We start from the raw sequence: 15,207 nt of genomic DNA on the forward strand, positions 1-15,207 counted from the left end.
GGAGACCCAGATGGAGTTATGGGTTCCTGGCTTTGGCCTGGCCCAGTCTTGGCTATTGCAGCCATTTGGGGAATGAACTAGTGAATGGAAGATATCTCTCTGTCTGTCTGTCTGTCTCTCTAACTCTGCCTTTCAAATAAACACTTAAATCTAAAAGTAAAAACAGGTTAGCAGTTCTTCAAAGTGTTAAGCATAGCATTACTGGTATGATTTCGCAATTCTACTCCTGTACACAAGATAGATGAAAACATGTATCCACGCAGAAACTTGTACATAGATGTTCATTGCAACATTTTTCCTAAGAGCCAAAAAGTACAAACAGCACTGTCTTTCTCTCCTTCATCTCATCTCATGCGCTACATCAACTCGCCACAAACTGGGTGGCCTAAAACAGCAGAAATGTGTTCTCTTACAGTTCTGGAGGCCAGAAATCTGAAATCCAAGTATTGGTAGGGCCACATGCTAGGAGAAAATTCTTCCCGTGGTTCTAGGTGTTTCTTAGCTTATTGGAGCTGCATAACTCCAATCCTGCCTCCTCCCTCTGTCTCTCTGTGTGTCTCATAAATATATTTCTCTCTGGACTTAGGGCCCACCCCGATAATCCAGGATGATCTCATCTCCAGATTCTTAACTTAATTACGTCTGCAAAGAGTTGTTTTCCAAATAAGGCTACATTCACAGGTTCCAGGGGTTAAGAGATGGGCCACCAGTCAACTCACCGCAAGCCCAAATGTCCATCAACTGATGAACGCATAAACAAAATGTGGTTCATCATAAAAAGGAATGAAATGCTGGCGCATGCTTCAACACAGACGAGTCTTAGAAACATTACACTAAGGAAAAGAAGTCGGACAAAGGCCACGTGTTATGTAACTCCATTTATATGAACTGTCTAACATAGGCAAATCAATAGAAACAGGAAGTAAATCACTGGTTGCCTGGGCTGTGGGGATATTAGGGAAGAGGGAGGACTGCAGATGGATATAGGGTTTCTTCCTGGCATGACAAAAATGTTCTAAAATTAGATTATGGTAATAGTTGCACAACTCTGTGAATGTGCTAAAAACCACGGGATTGTGCCACTTATTTGGGTGGCTTGTATGGTATGTGAATTATATCTCTTACAAATCTTTTCAAAGAGGAAGAATTCAAACTGAATAATGCAGGTAATAGATTGAAATACATCAAAGATGCTAAAATCTGTAGGCTCAAATGATTTTTTTTAAAGGCTCTTGGGTCACTTTTAGGCAATGCTAGGGAAAAAACTCATTTTTCTATGCCTTTCTTATATGAAGTATACCTTGGGGTATCTAAATAGTTAGTTAGAAAAAGTTTTTCTTTGGAACATTCTACCTAATAAAAGCAGAGGAAATGATAGGATCTTACACATTGTAAACCCCAATGAAATAATGGATCTAAGCAATACTTTCCATTATGTGAAAGGCTGATGGGAGCTTTTCAAGGGGAACTAACAACACCTGAATTCAGCGCTTAATGTTGACATCACTGAAAATGTGACCAGCAGACATTATGGCTCCCCTGATGTGATGTAATAGCAAGTATACAGTACCACCACCTACAAGGTATTCAAAATCAAACCTAAATTGGAGCAAGCCTCCACTTCTAACTTCCGATTTATAGGAAATATAAGGTTTAAAGGTATATATTAAATGACACTAGAGAGATGGAAATAAAATCAGTAAAATATCGATTATGAAATATTTTCTAGGGCAAATGCCCTCTTTTTTTTTTTTTTTTCCAGCAAATAGCAAGAATACATTGGGGAAGGTTCCCCTGGCAAATAGATGTAAGAGACGCATTAATCACATGAAATGAGGGACCTTTTCTGGTTCCTAACTTAAGCCAGCAGAAAAAAAAAAACCCTATGGGACAGTATAGAAATTTTTAGACAGTGTCTGGGTATAATTGATATCATGAAATTGTCAAGTGTTTTTGGGTGTGATAGTGGTCATGCTTGAAAAAGAGTTTTTATCTTTTAGAAATACATACTTAACAATGAGGATATTTCAAAAATGCTTTTGGAAAATGGAGTTAAAATAAGTTTATCTTGGTGCAAAAAAAATTTGAAATCAATGCATATGAAATATCTTCCAAAAGTTCATGAAAATGCATATTATTAAAAAATTATGCATGGATTTTACTTTTTGGCACCAAAATAAACATCTTTTAATTTCATTTTTCCATTAACTTCTGGAAATGCTCTCATTTTTGCAGATGAAAGGCTATGATGTCTGGATATGCTTTAGGATAATCTTGTGTTGTGAGCGAATTCTCTAGGAAGGTAGGTGAAATAAGGGAGTTCATACCACGGTGGAATTATGCAGATATTCGTAATTGTTGAAACTAAGTGATATGATTGAATTGAGCCCAGAGTATCTTTTTCCATCTAAATCAGCATGGTCTTTGCCTGATAAAATGCATGGGAATTCTCTGTTGCCTAATTGGAGTAAAACAGATCTTTTGGAGACCAAGCAGGCATGGCAGAAAGGCTGGGTTTTGACATCAGACCTGAGCTGGAGTATTAGGTCCACTATTCACTCACTTCATCGGGTATTCCTCAGTGTATACACAGGCCTAGTAATAATAGTTGCCACCTCCTAGGGTTGTTTGAAGGATTAAATAAGATACAGAGTAATTGGCACTGGCACGGTACCTGGCAGTGCCCTGCGAACATCAAGGGAACTTAATTGCTTCAGTTATCTGTCATAGGTTGATTGGGCTTTGCCAGGAGGTTCTTCTGTGTCTTGCAGTCAACTGGGGCTATGGTAGCTGAACCCAAATGGCTCACACATATGGCAGGCAGTTGACGCCGACTGTTGGCTGAGAGCTGGTCTGGGGCTGTTGTCCATAGCACTTATGCAGAGGCTCTCCGTTACCCGGGGCTTCTCGGTACATGGCAGCAGGGTTCCAAGAGGGAATACCCCACAAGCAAATGTTCCAAAAGTAAGGAATTTGGAAGCTGCCAGTCCTCAGTGTCTGGAACCAGCACAGTATCATACCTGTGCTTTCTGTTGGTTAACAAGTTGCAAGGTGCTATGGTTTGCACATGATTGGGCTGCCTAACTCATGGAAATGTTTAAATGCCAAAGCCATAGCTGACAGTGCTAAAAGAAGTGGAAACAATCTGATTATGGTGATTAGAGTGGGGGATGGGGTGTGGTAAGAGGTCTTTAGGTCACTGCAGCCATGCCCTCAGAAGGCAGTTCTCAAGCAAGGATTGTTATAAAAGCCTGAGTCAGGCCCAGCCACCGTCTCTGCTTCCTGGTTTGCCATGTGATCCTTTCTCCGCCCATGCTCCCCACTCCATTGTCACCTGCATCAGAGGTCAATGCAATTGTGGACTTGGAACTCCAAAACTGTGAGCTAAATAAACCTTTCCTCTTTATTAAGTGAGTTTTTTTCCATATTTCCTGTAGTGATGAAAATCTGTCTAACGCACAAGGCCTGCCCAGATACAATGAAAGGAGAAATAAATGCCCTCTCTTCATAGGCAAAGGGCAAAGAATTTGCAGCCAACAATAATGTGCCACAGTAAGTAGCCCTTTCTCACCAACAATTGCTCCATAAAGATAGATTTCAGAGACGTACACCCCCAAAGTGCTCGGTGTATGTCTCTGAGAGGTGCTCAGACAAGCCACCCTGGCTGCCAGTCTTCCTGCTGCTCAGCTGAGTCAGCCCCGGCCTGGGGGTGGGGAGCAGGGAGCCAGGGAGCAGTACTGAGCTCCCCGCTGCCCCAGCGGCTACATAAGAGCAGAAACCAGAGCAGGACCATGCCTCCCCTGCAAACACCTTGGCATAAGTCAGTAGGTCTCCAGGATAATTTATGAGACCAAATTAGGTCATCTATTTTTAATTATTGTGGTTATTAATTTGACAAATTGTAATTCAATACTGTCCTTACATGCAATAATTCTTGAGATTTGAGGAGCTGGTAGTGTTGTCTTCCAAGGTACTATTTCCTTAATTCTTCACTTTTAAGGCACAACAGCTTTTGGACTGTTTCCTTTTCTTACCCTTTAGCCAACAACTGTGGACTCTCACACTTTCTCTGACATGATCCAAAACACTGTCTGAGAGAGGATTTTTTTTTTCTTTTTTTAAATGTGCATTACACACACACACACACACATACACAGAGTCCTCTATTTTGGGTAAGAAACATTTCCTAGAGCTAAAAAATGCAAAGTTGGTGGCGAAGTTGGGCAATGTCTAATTTCAGCATTTACAGTAAACAAATGATTGACTAAAGACACCGAGACACCTCTATAAATAAGGAAGTGGAGTCTCGGGCATGCTGAACACTGTGTTTATTTTCCACGGAAAGAGGATGTGAGCTGCTAATCACAGGCATGCTACAGTTCAATTTCTGCACAACGAGACCCCTTCCTGCTTCTCTGTTTAGAGAAAATAGCAATCGGTTTTGCTCCCTGAATTTCTTTATATAATAGTCTTAAGTGTGGTTAATTTTAACAGTTTTGCTTTGTTTGTTTGTTTGTTTGTTTTAAAAAGGTCTTTATAAAAACCTTAGGTGCTTCGAAGCTTGGATTCATTTTGCTGTTGAGAAGATCCCAGCTGACAGCTGTTGATATCAATGCACACAGAAGGAAATAAACACTGGGTCTTTGACTGTGACCTGGAAGTTATGTCAGAAGAGTTTGGCATTCTATTCACTTGGCCACAAAGCAAATTCCGGGGCCAGAGTGGGGGAGGATGGCGGGAGAGGAAGGATGGGGGATGGACTGGCCACATAGCTCTGGCTCTTTCTGGAATTGTGGGCACATCGGAGCGTACAGCTAGAAGGCCAGGATCGTTCGGGGGATGGAGGAGTCAAAAACATTTCTTTAAGAATGAGCTGATTCTGTCTAAGCTGAGACCCTTTACTGACGTGGTTGAGATTTAAACTGGAGATGCTTTTGGACTTCTTTAAGCCCTTTGTGACTTGTTTCAGACTCTGACGAATTCAGTACACTTCCTAACGTGTAGGGAACATAGGAAATTTCTGGAGATTTTTGACACCATGCTGGAGAGTGTTGCTCACCTGTTTGAGGCCATTCTTGATGCACTGAGACTATTCCCATCAGTGCGCTGTTCTTACCTATTTTAACCTTAAGGGCCGGGGGGAGGGGGGCAGTTAGACACAGTGCTTAAGATGCTGTTTGAGATGCCTGCATCCCATAGCAGAGGGCCAGAGTTCAAGTCCTGGCTCTGACCCTAATGCCACCTTCCGCTAATGTGCACCCTGGGAGGCAGCAGGTGACGGCTCAAGTCCTTGGGCCCCTGCCACCCACATGGGAGATCTGCACGGAGGTTGCAGCTCCTGACTTCAGCCTGGCATTTGGGGAGTGAACCAGCAGATGGAAGTGTTCTCTGTCTTTCAAATGAATGAATGACTAAGCCTTGTGGGGCTATTGCTTTTAGACACTCGTAGTGTGTTTGCGATGCTTCCTGACATGTTGCGTAGCCCAGCTGGCAGAGTTCAGACACGCTCTGACATGTGTGAGAGGCTGCTTGCTCCACTTGAGAGACAAGACTCCTCGTGCTGACTTGGACATTCTTCCTGTCTGCCCGTGCCCCTTGCAAGCGTACTTGAGACCCTTTCTTGACTCGGTTAGTCTATTCCTGACAGAGAGTTTTCCTGTGGGTTGGAGAGCCTTCCGGAGACAATGCAAACCCTTCCTTCCTGCCAACTTCGGGGTGCTTCCTGCCACATTGGAGGCCATCCTGGGTCTCAAACTTCCTAGCATATCTGACCCCTTCCTGGCTTCGTTGAGACCACGTGTGATTGTTGGAGTCTCTTCCCGACGTGTCTAAGACAATTGTTGAGATGTTAGCGATCCTGGCGTGTGTCTGTAACCCCCTTTCTGTACATTTGAAACCCTTTCTGATGGAGCTGAGACTCTTCCTATCTCACTGAGGTCCTTCCTGCTAGATTTGAGACTGGTGTTCATGACTTTGATGCTTTTTAATAATTTTTTAAGACCCTACCTGAAGCATTTGAGACTCTTGGGAGCTTTACCGAGAGAGCTAGAAGCCTCTCTGCCTACTCTGCTATCTTTCCTGACTGTTTGAGACTTCCTGATGACTTCCAGACACTTTCTCGCTGATTCGATAGCCATTGTGACTAGGGGCACCATTGCCAAGTTGTCTTCGTCTCTTCCGGATGTATATCACATTCTCCTTTACCTGTTTGAAACCCTTCCTGAGTTATTTGTGTTCTTTCCTGTTGAGTGGAGACCACTTCTGACATGTTGAAGACTCTGAATGGTCAAGACCCTTCGAGAATTTTCCTGACTGTTCTAGACTCTTCAAAGGGTCCTTTCAGTTGGGAACCCTTCTAGACTCACTGGATTCCTGATTTCTTTGTGATGGTTCTTGACTGGTTCTGAGTTACTTCCTGCTGTGTTTGAGCTCCTCACTAACACATTCTAAACTCCTCCGGACTGGTTGAGGCGCTTCCTGTCATGACTAAGCCCTTTCAGGAGTCGTTGAGACCCTTACTGCTGTAGTGGAACAATTCCTGCGTGGTTGAGAACGTTTCTGACCTACTTGAGACATTTCCAAGAGTCTTCTTTGAAACTCTTCCTAACCTACTTCAAACTCTTCCTAGCACCTCAAGAGACTCTTATTTATTTGAAACCCATCCTGATATATTCGGAGCTCATTCTGGCTTTTTTAGAAATTTTTGGTTGATATTTTCTGGCTGTCTTGGAGACCCTTCTAGGTATGTTTTAAATTCTGTCTAAGGGTCGCTCTTCTGTGTATCAAGTCAACTGAAAATGAATCTTAATGGAGAATAGGACTGGGAATGGAAGAGGGAGGAGGAGATAAACTGGAAGGGCAGGTATGGTTGGAAGAATCAGTATACTCCTAAAGTTATACTTGATGAAATTTGTACTCATTAAATAAAAGGTTTCTTTGGGGAAAAAATAAATAAATTCTGTCTAAGGTATTTGAAATGCTTCCTGAAAAATCTGAAACCCTTGCTTTCTCACTCCAGACTCATCTTGATTGTTTGAGACTCTTTCTAATATATTTTAAAATATACTTCCCGGGGCCAACACTGTGGCATAGCAGGTGAAGCTGCTGCCTGCAGTGCTGGTAACCCATAGGAGCACTGGTTCAAGTTCTGGCTGCTCCACTTCTGATCCAGCTCTCTGCTATGGCCTGGGAAAGCAATACAAGATGGACCAAGTTCTTGGGCCCCTCTACCTACATGGGAGACCTGGAAGAAGCTCCTGGCTCCTGGCTTCAGATTGGCACAGCTCCAGCTATTGTGGCCATCTATGGAGTGAACCAGCAGATGGAAGACCTCTCTCTCTCTCTCTCTCTCTGCCTCTGCCTCTCTGTAACTCTGCCTTTCAAATAAGTAAATAAATCTTAAAAAAAAAAATACACTTCCCAACATCTTTGAGACCATTTTCAAAGTATTTGAGACTTCCTGACTCTTGAAACCCTTACTGATGTATTTAAATCCCTCCCTGGGGTAAGCATTTGACACAGCAGTTAAGTTACCACTTGGGATGCCCGCATATCCAGAGTGCCTGTGTTTCGAGAGCCGCCTACTCTGTTCCAATCCACCTTCCTGCCAATGTGCACTCTGGGAGGCAGCAGTGATGGCTCAAGTGCTTAGGTCATTGCCACCCAGGTGGGATACTTGGACTGAGTTCTGGGATTCTGGATTCAGACCGGCCCACCCCTGGCTGATTCAGGCATTAGGGAAGTTAACCAGCAAATGAAAGATCTCTCTCTCTCTCTCTCTCTCTCTGTCTTTCAAGTAAAATAAAAATAAATAAATGAGTATTTCAATGTCTTGCTAACTATGTTGAGATGCTGACCTAAAGCACCCAAGAACTTTTCTTATGTATTGGAGAGTACCACTGACTTGTTTAAGATCTTTCCATCTTTCCTGATGTATTTGAGTCTGTTCCTTTGTTTAAGATGCTTAAAAAAATTTTATTTCAAAGGCGGAGTGACAGAGAAGGAGAGACAGAGAATCTCACATTTGGAGCTCTTCAATCCCCAAATGGCCGCAAGCCAGAAGCCGGGAGCTCCATCTAGGTCTCCCATGTAGGTGGCAGGGGCCCAAGTACTTTGCAGGTGCAGTAGCAGGATGCTGGGTTAGAAGCAGAGTAGCTGGGACTCAGATCTGCACTCTATGGGATGCTGAAGTCGCAAGCAGCACCACAATGCGGCCTCAGTTTAAGATGTTTTCTGATACATTTCGAGCTCTTACTGTTTGACACTGTCCAGGCTTGCTTGTGACTCACATATTTGAGATGCTTTCCTAATGGCTTTGGAAGTTTTCCTAAACGTTTAAGCCCCTTGATGTCATATTGGACAACCTTCCTGGATTCTTTCAGATGCACAGCGATGTATTTGAACCATTCCTGCATGGTTGAGACCTGACAGGCGTGTCCCTGGCACTGCTGGCCTTCTGTAAACCCCTCCTAGCATATCTGAGACTCTTCTGGACATATTGAGAGATTTCTTTGGAATTTGATGCTCATCCCGGCGCACTTGAGACTTTTCCTGACATTTTTGAGACTGAGATCTTTCAGATGTATTTTGTTCGTTTCTGTGTGTGTTTGTTTTGAATGGTTTTCTAAGCCCAAATTTTATGGGATATTTATGACCCCTTTGTCCTTGACATTTTCTTTCTTTGATTCTTTTAAGTTTTATTTATTTTTATTTGAAAGAGTGACAGAGAGGTAGAGATAGAGCGATAGATGGATCAAGAGAGAGAAAGAGAGACAGACAGACAGACAGAAATCTTCCATCTGCTGATTCACTTTCCAGATGCTCACAATAGCTAGGACTGGACCAAGCCAAAGCTCAGAATCTAGAACTCCATCCAAGGTCTCCCACGTGGGTGGCAGGGAGCCAAGTACTTGTACCATCACCACTGCTTCCCAGGGCATGCATTAGCAGGAAACAGGAATCAGGAGTGGAGCGGGGACTGCAACCCAGCCGCTCCAATTAAAGGATGCTGATGGTCCAAGTATTGTCTTAGGCCCTCACTACAGTACCCACCCATCAGATATTTTAAACTCTCCCTGACAAACTTGAGTCCCTTCTTAAGAATTTAGAACTCCTTTCTTAGTTTGAGACTCTTCCTGATGCGTTTGACACCATGTGGATATACTTAATGCTCTTCCTTTCTGTTTGTGACACTTCCTGTCGTGTTTGAGACCATTCTCGAAGCACTTGACCCTTCCTGGTACATGTAAAACCCTTGGAGACTCCTTTCACGTACTTCCTTCCATTAGAGGGGACGCTTCCTGATGTCTCCGGGAGCCCTGTGTTCTGTTTGAGATAGTCCCTTCCAAGGTTGAGATTCTTACTTTGCCTGCCACATTTTCATGACTTTGTCACAGCTCTTGATTTGTTTGACAGCCTTTCTGATGGATTGAGACCCTTTCATATTTGAGGCGCTTCCCAACATGGCTGCAAAAAACAACTCCTTCCCTAGGTAGGACTCTTCCAGGAATTGCTTGAGATGCCAACGGCCATGTTTGGGCCCCTGCCTGGCCTAGCTGAGACTCCCCCTGAGGCGTTAGAGGTTCCTCTTGTGTTTGACCCTCTTCCTGTGAGGACAAGCCACTTCTGGATACACTGGAGATCCTTCCTGAGGGATGTGTTTGGTTCTAAGCTTTCTGACAAGTTTGAGACGCCGTTGCTCTGTTTGAGACGATTCCTGACCTATTGAAGACTCTTGCCAAAGCCTTTGAGAGCCGTCACGACCTCTTTGAGAAATGTATGGACGTGTGGGAGACGCTGCTGGATGTTTTGAGATCCTCCCTTGAAAGGCTCATTGATGTCCTCACAGCTCTTCCCAACAACTTTGAGATGCTTCCAGAGTTGTCTTGGCAGATTATTGGCGTGTTTGAGACTCTTCCTCTCTTTCCAACACTTCATGGCGTGTCTGAACCCCTTCCCAACACGTTTCCTACTCTTCCTGATGGATATGAGACCCTCCCTGAATTTTGACACTGTTCCTAACTCTTGACGCTGCCTTGTATCTGTGATACTTCTTTCCGTCTGCAGCCCTTTAGCAATTTAATCATAATTCTTCCTAACTACATTGAGAACTTGCCTAACTTCTTTGAGCTGTTTCCTCTTGAATTTGAGAGTCTTCCTTGCTGACAATGTTGAGCTTCTTCCTGACATGTCTCAGACTCCTCCTTCTGTGTGTGCGACCCTGCTTGCCATCTTTAAGAACCTTTCTCAAGCATTTAAAACTCCTCCTGAGAAACGCGCGAGCCTCCACGACATCTTTGCGACTTTCTGACATGCTGGCGACGCTCCTCAACTTGAGGTCCTTGCTGAAATCCTTGAGGTCCTTCTGCACGTAGTTGAGAGCGCTCATTGTTGTCTGAGAGCTTTACTGACCAAATCAAAGCTCTTCAGGACCGAGTTTGAATGTTTTCAGTACAGCCTGAGAGAATTATCAATGCATTCCAGAATTTTCCTCTCTCCTGGCGGCACTTCCTATTTTCTTTGATACACATCCTTGAGACTCTTCCTGATACCCCTACTATATTTAGTCTCCTGGGACTGCTGTAAAAAAAAGGGGGTGGTGGTGGTACCAGAAACTAGGCATCTTAAAACAACAGGATTGAATTCTCTCACGGGTCAGCAGGCAAGAATTGTAAGGTCAAGATGTTGGCATGGTTGTAGCCTTTCTTTTTTTTTTTTTTTTTTTTTTTTTTGACAGGCAAAGTGGACAGTGAGAGAGAGAGACAGAGAGAAAGGGCTTCCTTTGCCATTGGTTCACCCTCCAATGGCCGCCGCGGCTGGCGCACCGCGCTGATCCGATGGCAGGAGCCAGGTACTTATTCTGGTCTCCCACGGGGTGCAGGGCCCAAGCACTTGGGCCATCCTCCACTGCACTCCCTGTCCACAGCAGAGAGCTGGCCTGGAAGAGGGGCAACCAGGACAGAATCCGGCGCCCCGACCGGGACTAGAACCCGGTGTGCCGGCGCCGCTAGGCGGAGGATTAGCCTAGTGAGCCTTTCTGCAGACTCCCTCCCACCAATAATCTGCTCCTTGCCTAGCTCCCAGCTTCCTTGGCATTCCTTGGCTTGTGGATCTATCACTTCAATCTCTGGCTGCATCTTCACCTGGGGTTCACCTCGCTAGGTGTTTCCGTATGGCCTTCCCAGGGGAACATCAGTCACTGGACATATTTAGTTAAGATCATTCTGGCTGGCTTGCAACACCTTCCACCTCCTGGGAGACCCTCCCTGACATATTCCAAATCCTCCTGCTCACATTTGAGACGCTTCCTTTCTGTTCGAGTTGACATCCATCTCAATTTGAGTGGGACCCCTCCGGACTTGTTGGGGTTTGTTTTCTTTTCCTTCCTTCTATGATTTAGAAAGCTCCTGACTTGTTTAAGTCTCTTCCTGATTTCTTTGAGACATTCCCTGCCTGCTTAAGATTCTCCTCCTCCTTCTCCTCCTCCTCCTTCTTGTTCCTCTTCCTCTTCTTCTTTTTAAGATTTTTATTTATTTGAGAGGCAGAGTTACAGAGAGAGAGAGGGAGAGAGAGAGAGGTCTTCCATCTGCTGGTTCTCTGCCAGAACCAGAAGCCTCCTCCGGATCTCTCATGTTAGGCCATCCTCCACTGCCTCCCCTGGCCATAGCAGAGAACTAGATGGGAAGATGTTCAGCCAGGACTAGAACCGGCGCCCATATGGGATGCCGGCTCCGCAGGTGGAGGATTAACCTACTGTGCCACAGCACCAGCCCCTAAACCTTTATTTTTAAAAAACATGCTAATTGTAGTTCAAAACAACTGTGAAGTCCGTATGCATTTATTCATCAGAAACATGTATGCCATGAAGTCTTGCAGTATGCTTGCATTGTATGCCCTTGCTGACCCACTTGGTGCCATCGCTGATTATCTGAGTTACTTCCTGATATGTGTGTACGTGATCCTTGCTGGCTGGCTTCAGGCCATTCAGCATATGGTGGAGACTCTTCAAGCTGTGTTAGACATTTTCCTTCCTGAGTGCGAAGCCCTTTCACAGAGCACCATTACAACCTCGCCCTGTGACCCCGTGACTCTTATGGATTTGCCTCTTGCTGACTGCTGAACATCTCCACTGACATTGAGATCCTTCCTGTTCTATTTGAGACCCTCCTCTCACTCCCTTCCTGATGTATATACAACTCTACCTAATGACTTTGAGATACTGTCTAAGCTTTGTTTGAGAACTTTTACAAGTTGGCTTGGGCTGCTTCCTGAGAGTCCCTTTGTTTGAGACTTTTCCAGACTATTTGGAGTTCTTTGTAACATCCTTGATATCTTTCGTATGCTGCTTGAGATCTTCGCCAGCATGCCTGGGAGCTTTTCTGACTATCCAAGATTGTTCGTTTCTGTTTGAGGCCCTTTCTTATGTATCTAGAGCCAGCTTGACCTGAGAACCTTCCAGAAGGATTTGAGTTATTTAAAGGTCTTCCTGACTTGCTTGAGCCTCTTCTTGATGTAGCTGAGATAGTTGTTTACTTGCTTGAGACTTTTTCTGAGGGCTTCAAGACCCTTTCTTACTGTTGGAGCGTTCTCCTAGCTGAAGATCACTTCAGATCCTTTCTTTTTTGTCTGCCTCGTTTGACCTCTCCTTGAGCTCCCTCCCGACTGATTTGGCCCTCTCCTTCTTGTTGACGTATTTGAATCTCCTCCTCACCTAGCTGAGACTCCCACTAACATACTTTGGATCTTCCATGACCTCTTTGAGACCCATCAGTACGTATCTGAGAATTTCCCAGACATCTCTGAGATCCCTCCTGATAAATTTGAGACTCCGCCTCCTACAACTCTTTCTAATGTACTTGGTACTCTATCTGGTGTATTCTAGATCTTTCTGAGGTATTTGAGACTCTTCCTGATTTGTTCGTGAGTGGTGAAACTGTTCCTAGTGCCATCTTAAGAGGAGGTAAAAAGACCGTTAACCCCAGAGTTGAAAGGATCTTTCTTCAAGCATCTAGTCAAAATGAGTCTATGACCATGGGTCAAGAAGAATCCATCGATGCTTTCTTTTTAAGCTGGCCCTCAACTGAAAGTGGAAAATGGATCATTTTCTTAGTTATTTTCTTGATCTTTTAATCAAACTTTTCTAGAATCCTGCTTAAGAGTCATTAGAATATAGTTTTGACCATTGTCTCTGAGCAGCAGAAACATGGTACCTTGCAAGAAAGAACGCGGTTCATTTTCCCCTTGGGCATATGTCATCAAGGGCTGCTCTCTCAGCACCATGGTGGTTCCCCGGCTCCTTCTGCCAGCCCTGGGTGGTGTTCTGTCCACATGGTAAAAGATGGCTCATCTCTCTTCTGGTCAGCAAGAAAAGGATGAGAATGGGGTAGCAAACTCCTCCCCTTTGGGGATGTGACCCAGAAAATGCATACATAAGTTCTATTCACATATGATTGGTCAGAATGCAGTCAGATGACTACAGCAAGCCGTAAGGGAGGCTGGATAATATAGACTTTATTCCAGGAAACCACTTTGCCTTCTCAAATTTAGGGTTTCTATCACTACTCAAAACAGGACGAAAAAGGTTTGGGAAAGCAAATTGGCATTCTATCCATAGCCTCCCAGTTGGAAACTTGAAGTTTTAATTTGATCAAGAAAAAAATTCCCCTCTTTAGCAAGAAAACATAAAAAAGCAATTCCCTGCCCTCTTTATCTTCCTTATATTGGTAGCTCCCACAGAAGAATGGTTCTTAGTTGTAAGCAGTGAAAGCCCAAGGGAAATAAGCTTCTTGAACTTGGGGTATTTATTTGTAATTAAGACTGCTTTCGGCAGGGCCAGCATTGTGGTACAGTTGGTTAAACTACCGCTTACAACACCAGCATCCCATATGGATGCCAGTTTGAGTCCCAGCTGCTCCACTTCTGATCTAGCTTCCTGCTAATGCACCTGGGAAGGCAGTGGAAGATGACCCTAGTGCTTGGGTTCCTGCACCCACGTGGGAGATCTGGATGGAGTCCCAGGCTTCTGGCTTTGGCCTGGCCCAACACCTCTCTCTCTGTTTCTGTGTGTTTGTGTGTGTGTGTGTGTGTGCGCGCGCATGTATCCTTCTCTCTCTGTAACTGCTTTCCAAACAAATAAATAAATCTTAAAAAAAAAATAGACTGCTTTGGGCCATTAGGCTAGTACCTATTGACCAATCTGAATTTTGTAATTGAGTGCCCATCCATGTAGCAAAACACAGAACCTTTTGGTATGGAGAATAATATCAGATCAACCTCTAGATAGTAAATAATTTACATATTTTAGATACCTGGGATTCATATGGATCAGGAACCAGTAAATCACAGTGAGGAAAAAAAAATTCGAGACATTGTATCTGTGAATCCAACTTAAAGTCTAATAACAAGTCTGAACATTGGATTAAAATGCAAGAAAGCTCTCTGTCACTTATGCAGAACTAAGTTCTCATTAGGCTAGAGTCTCAAACTATGCAAATGAGAGAATGATCAACTTAACCATAACTCTCCATAATTCAGTCATCTGTGGGCTGGCGGGCAGCTAGAATTGAGTTCCATATCCCATGTGCTGTCTCTTTGTTCTAGAGGCGCGACTCAAGCGTGCCACCCTGATCAACCAGCGACTTTACACGCTGGGCCCTGAGTTTGTGAATAACCGACACTCTTTCACTGTTGTGGAAAGGGTTTGCTGAGGCATCTGACTCAGGCAGCTTTGAAGAAAGACAGAACACGGCATAAAGAGAGTCTGGGGGCTGGTCCTGGTTGGTAGATGGAGGGGAAGCCAGAGCCCCTGGCTGCCCCTGATCCTATGGGTGGGGCACAGGCAGATGCAGGGTCAAGTTGAACAGTGCCAGAAAGTCGCAACAAAAGCTCGGTCAGAGTGGAGCGAACAGCTTGGCACCTAGAAATGAACTAGGTTAGGAGCTGGCAAGGTAACCCAACCACTGACCGCCGCAAGCTCCTGCCTGGGAAGGGTCCCCCAGATGAAGGGAGCTTCAGCACTGGACTCACTGCAGTGGATCCGAATCCGTAAGCTGGTCATTCTCTGTCTTACCGAGAAAGGTGTGGGTCCAAGCCTCTGGATTAGAACATGTGTGGACACAAATACGAGAGGGCTTCCAAATGCTCATGGATGGCGTGTGGTGATATGGCTCATGTGGGGCTGATTTGGGTCATGTTTGTTTTTTTAGTCAC

At 44.5% G+C, this 15,207-nt stretch overlaps 1 long non-coding RNA gene across 1 annotated transcript in view; it reads left to right on the plus strand.

Moving 5' to 3' along the window:
- The window catches only part of LOC108178726 (uncharacterized), a 218,758-nt gene that overhangs the window by 194,322 nt on the left and 9,229 nt on the right, over positions 1-15,207 (plus strand). Inside the window, exon 6 of the long non-coding RNA XR_016228071.1 lies at positions 3,438-3,552. This is a non-coding gene — a long non-coding RNA (uncharacterized LOC108178726). The remainder of the gene's footprint in view (positions 1-3,437; positions 3,553-15,207) is intronic.

Source organism: Oryctolagus cuniculus, chromosome X (genome assembly GCF_051225735.1).
Source record: "Oryctolagus cuniculus isolate XC-2025 breed Fujian yellow rabbit chromosome X, ASM5122573v1, whole genome shotgun sequence".
Classification (NCBI taxonomy): domain Eukaryota; kingdom Metazoa; phylum Chordata; class Mammalia; order Lagomorpha; family Leporidae; genus Oryctolagus; species Oryctolagus cuniculus.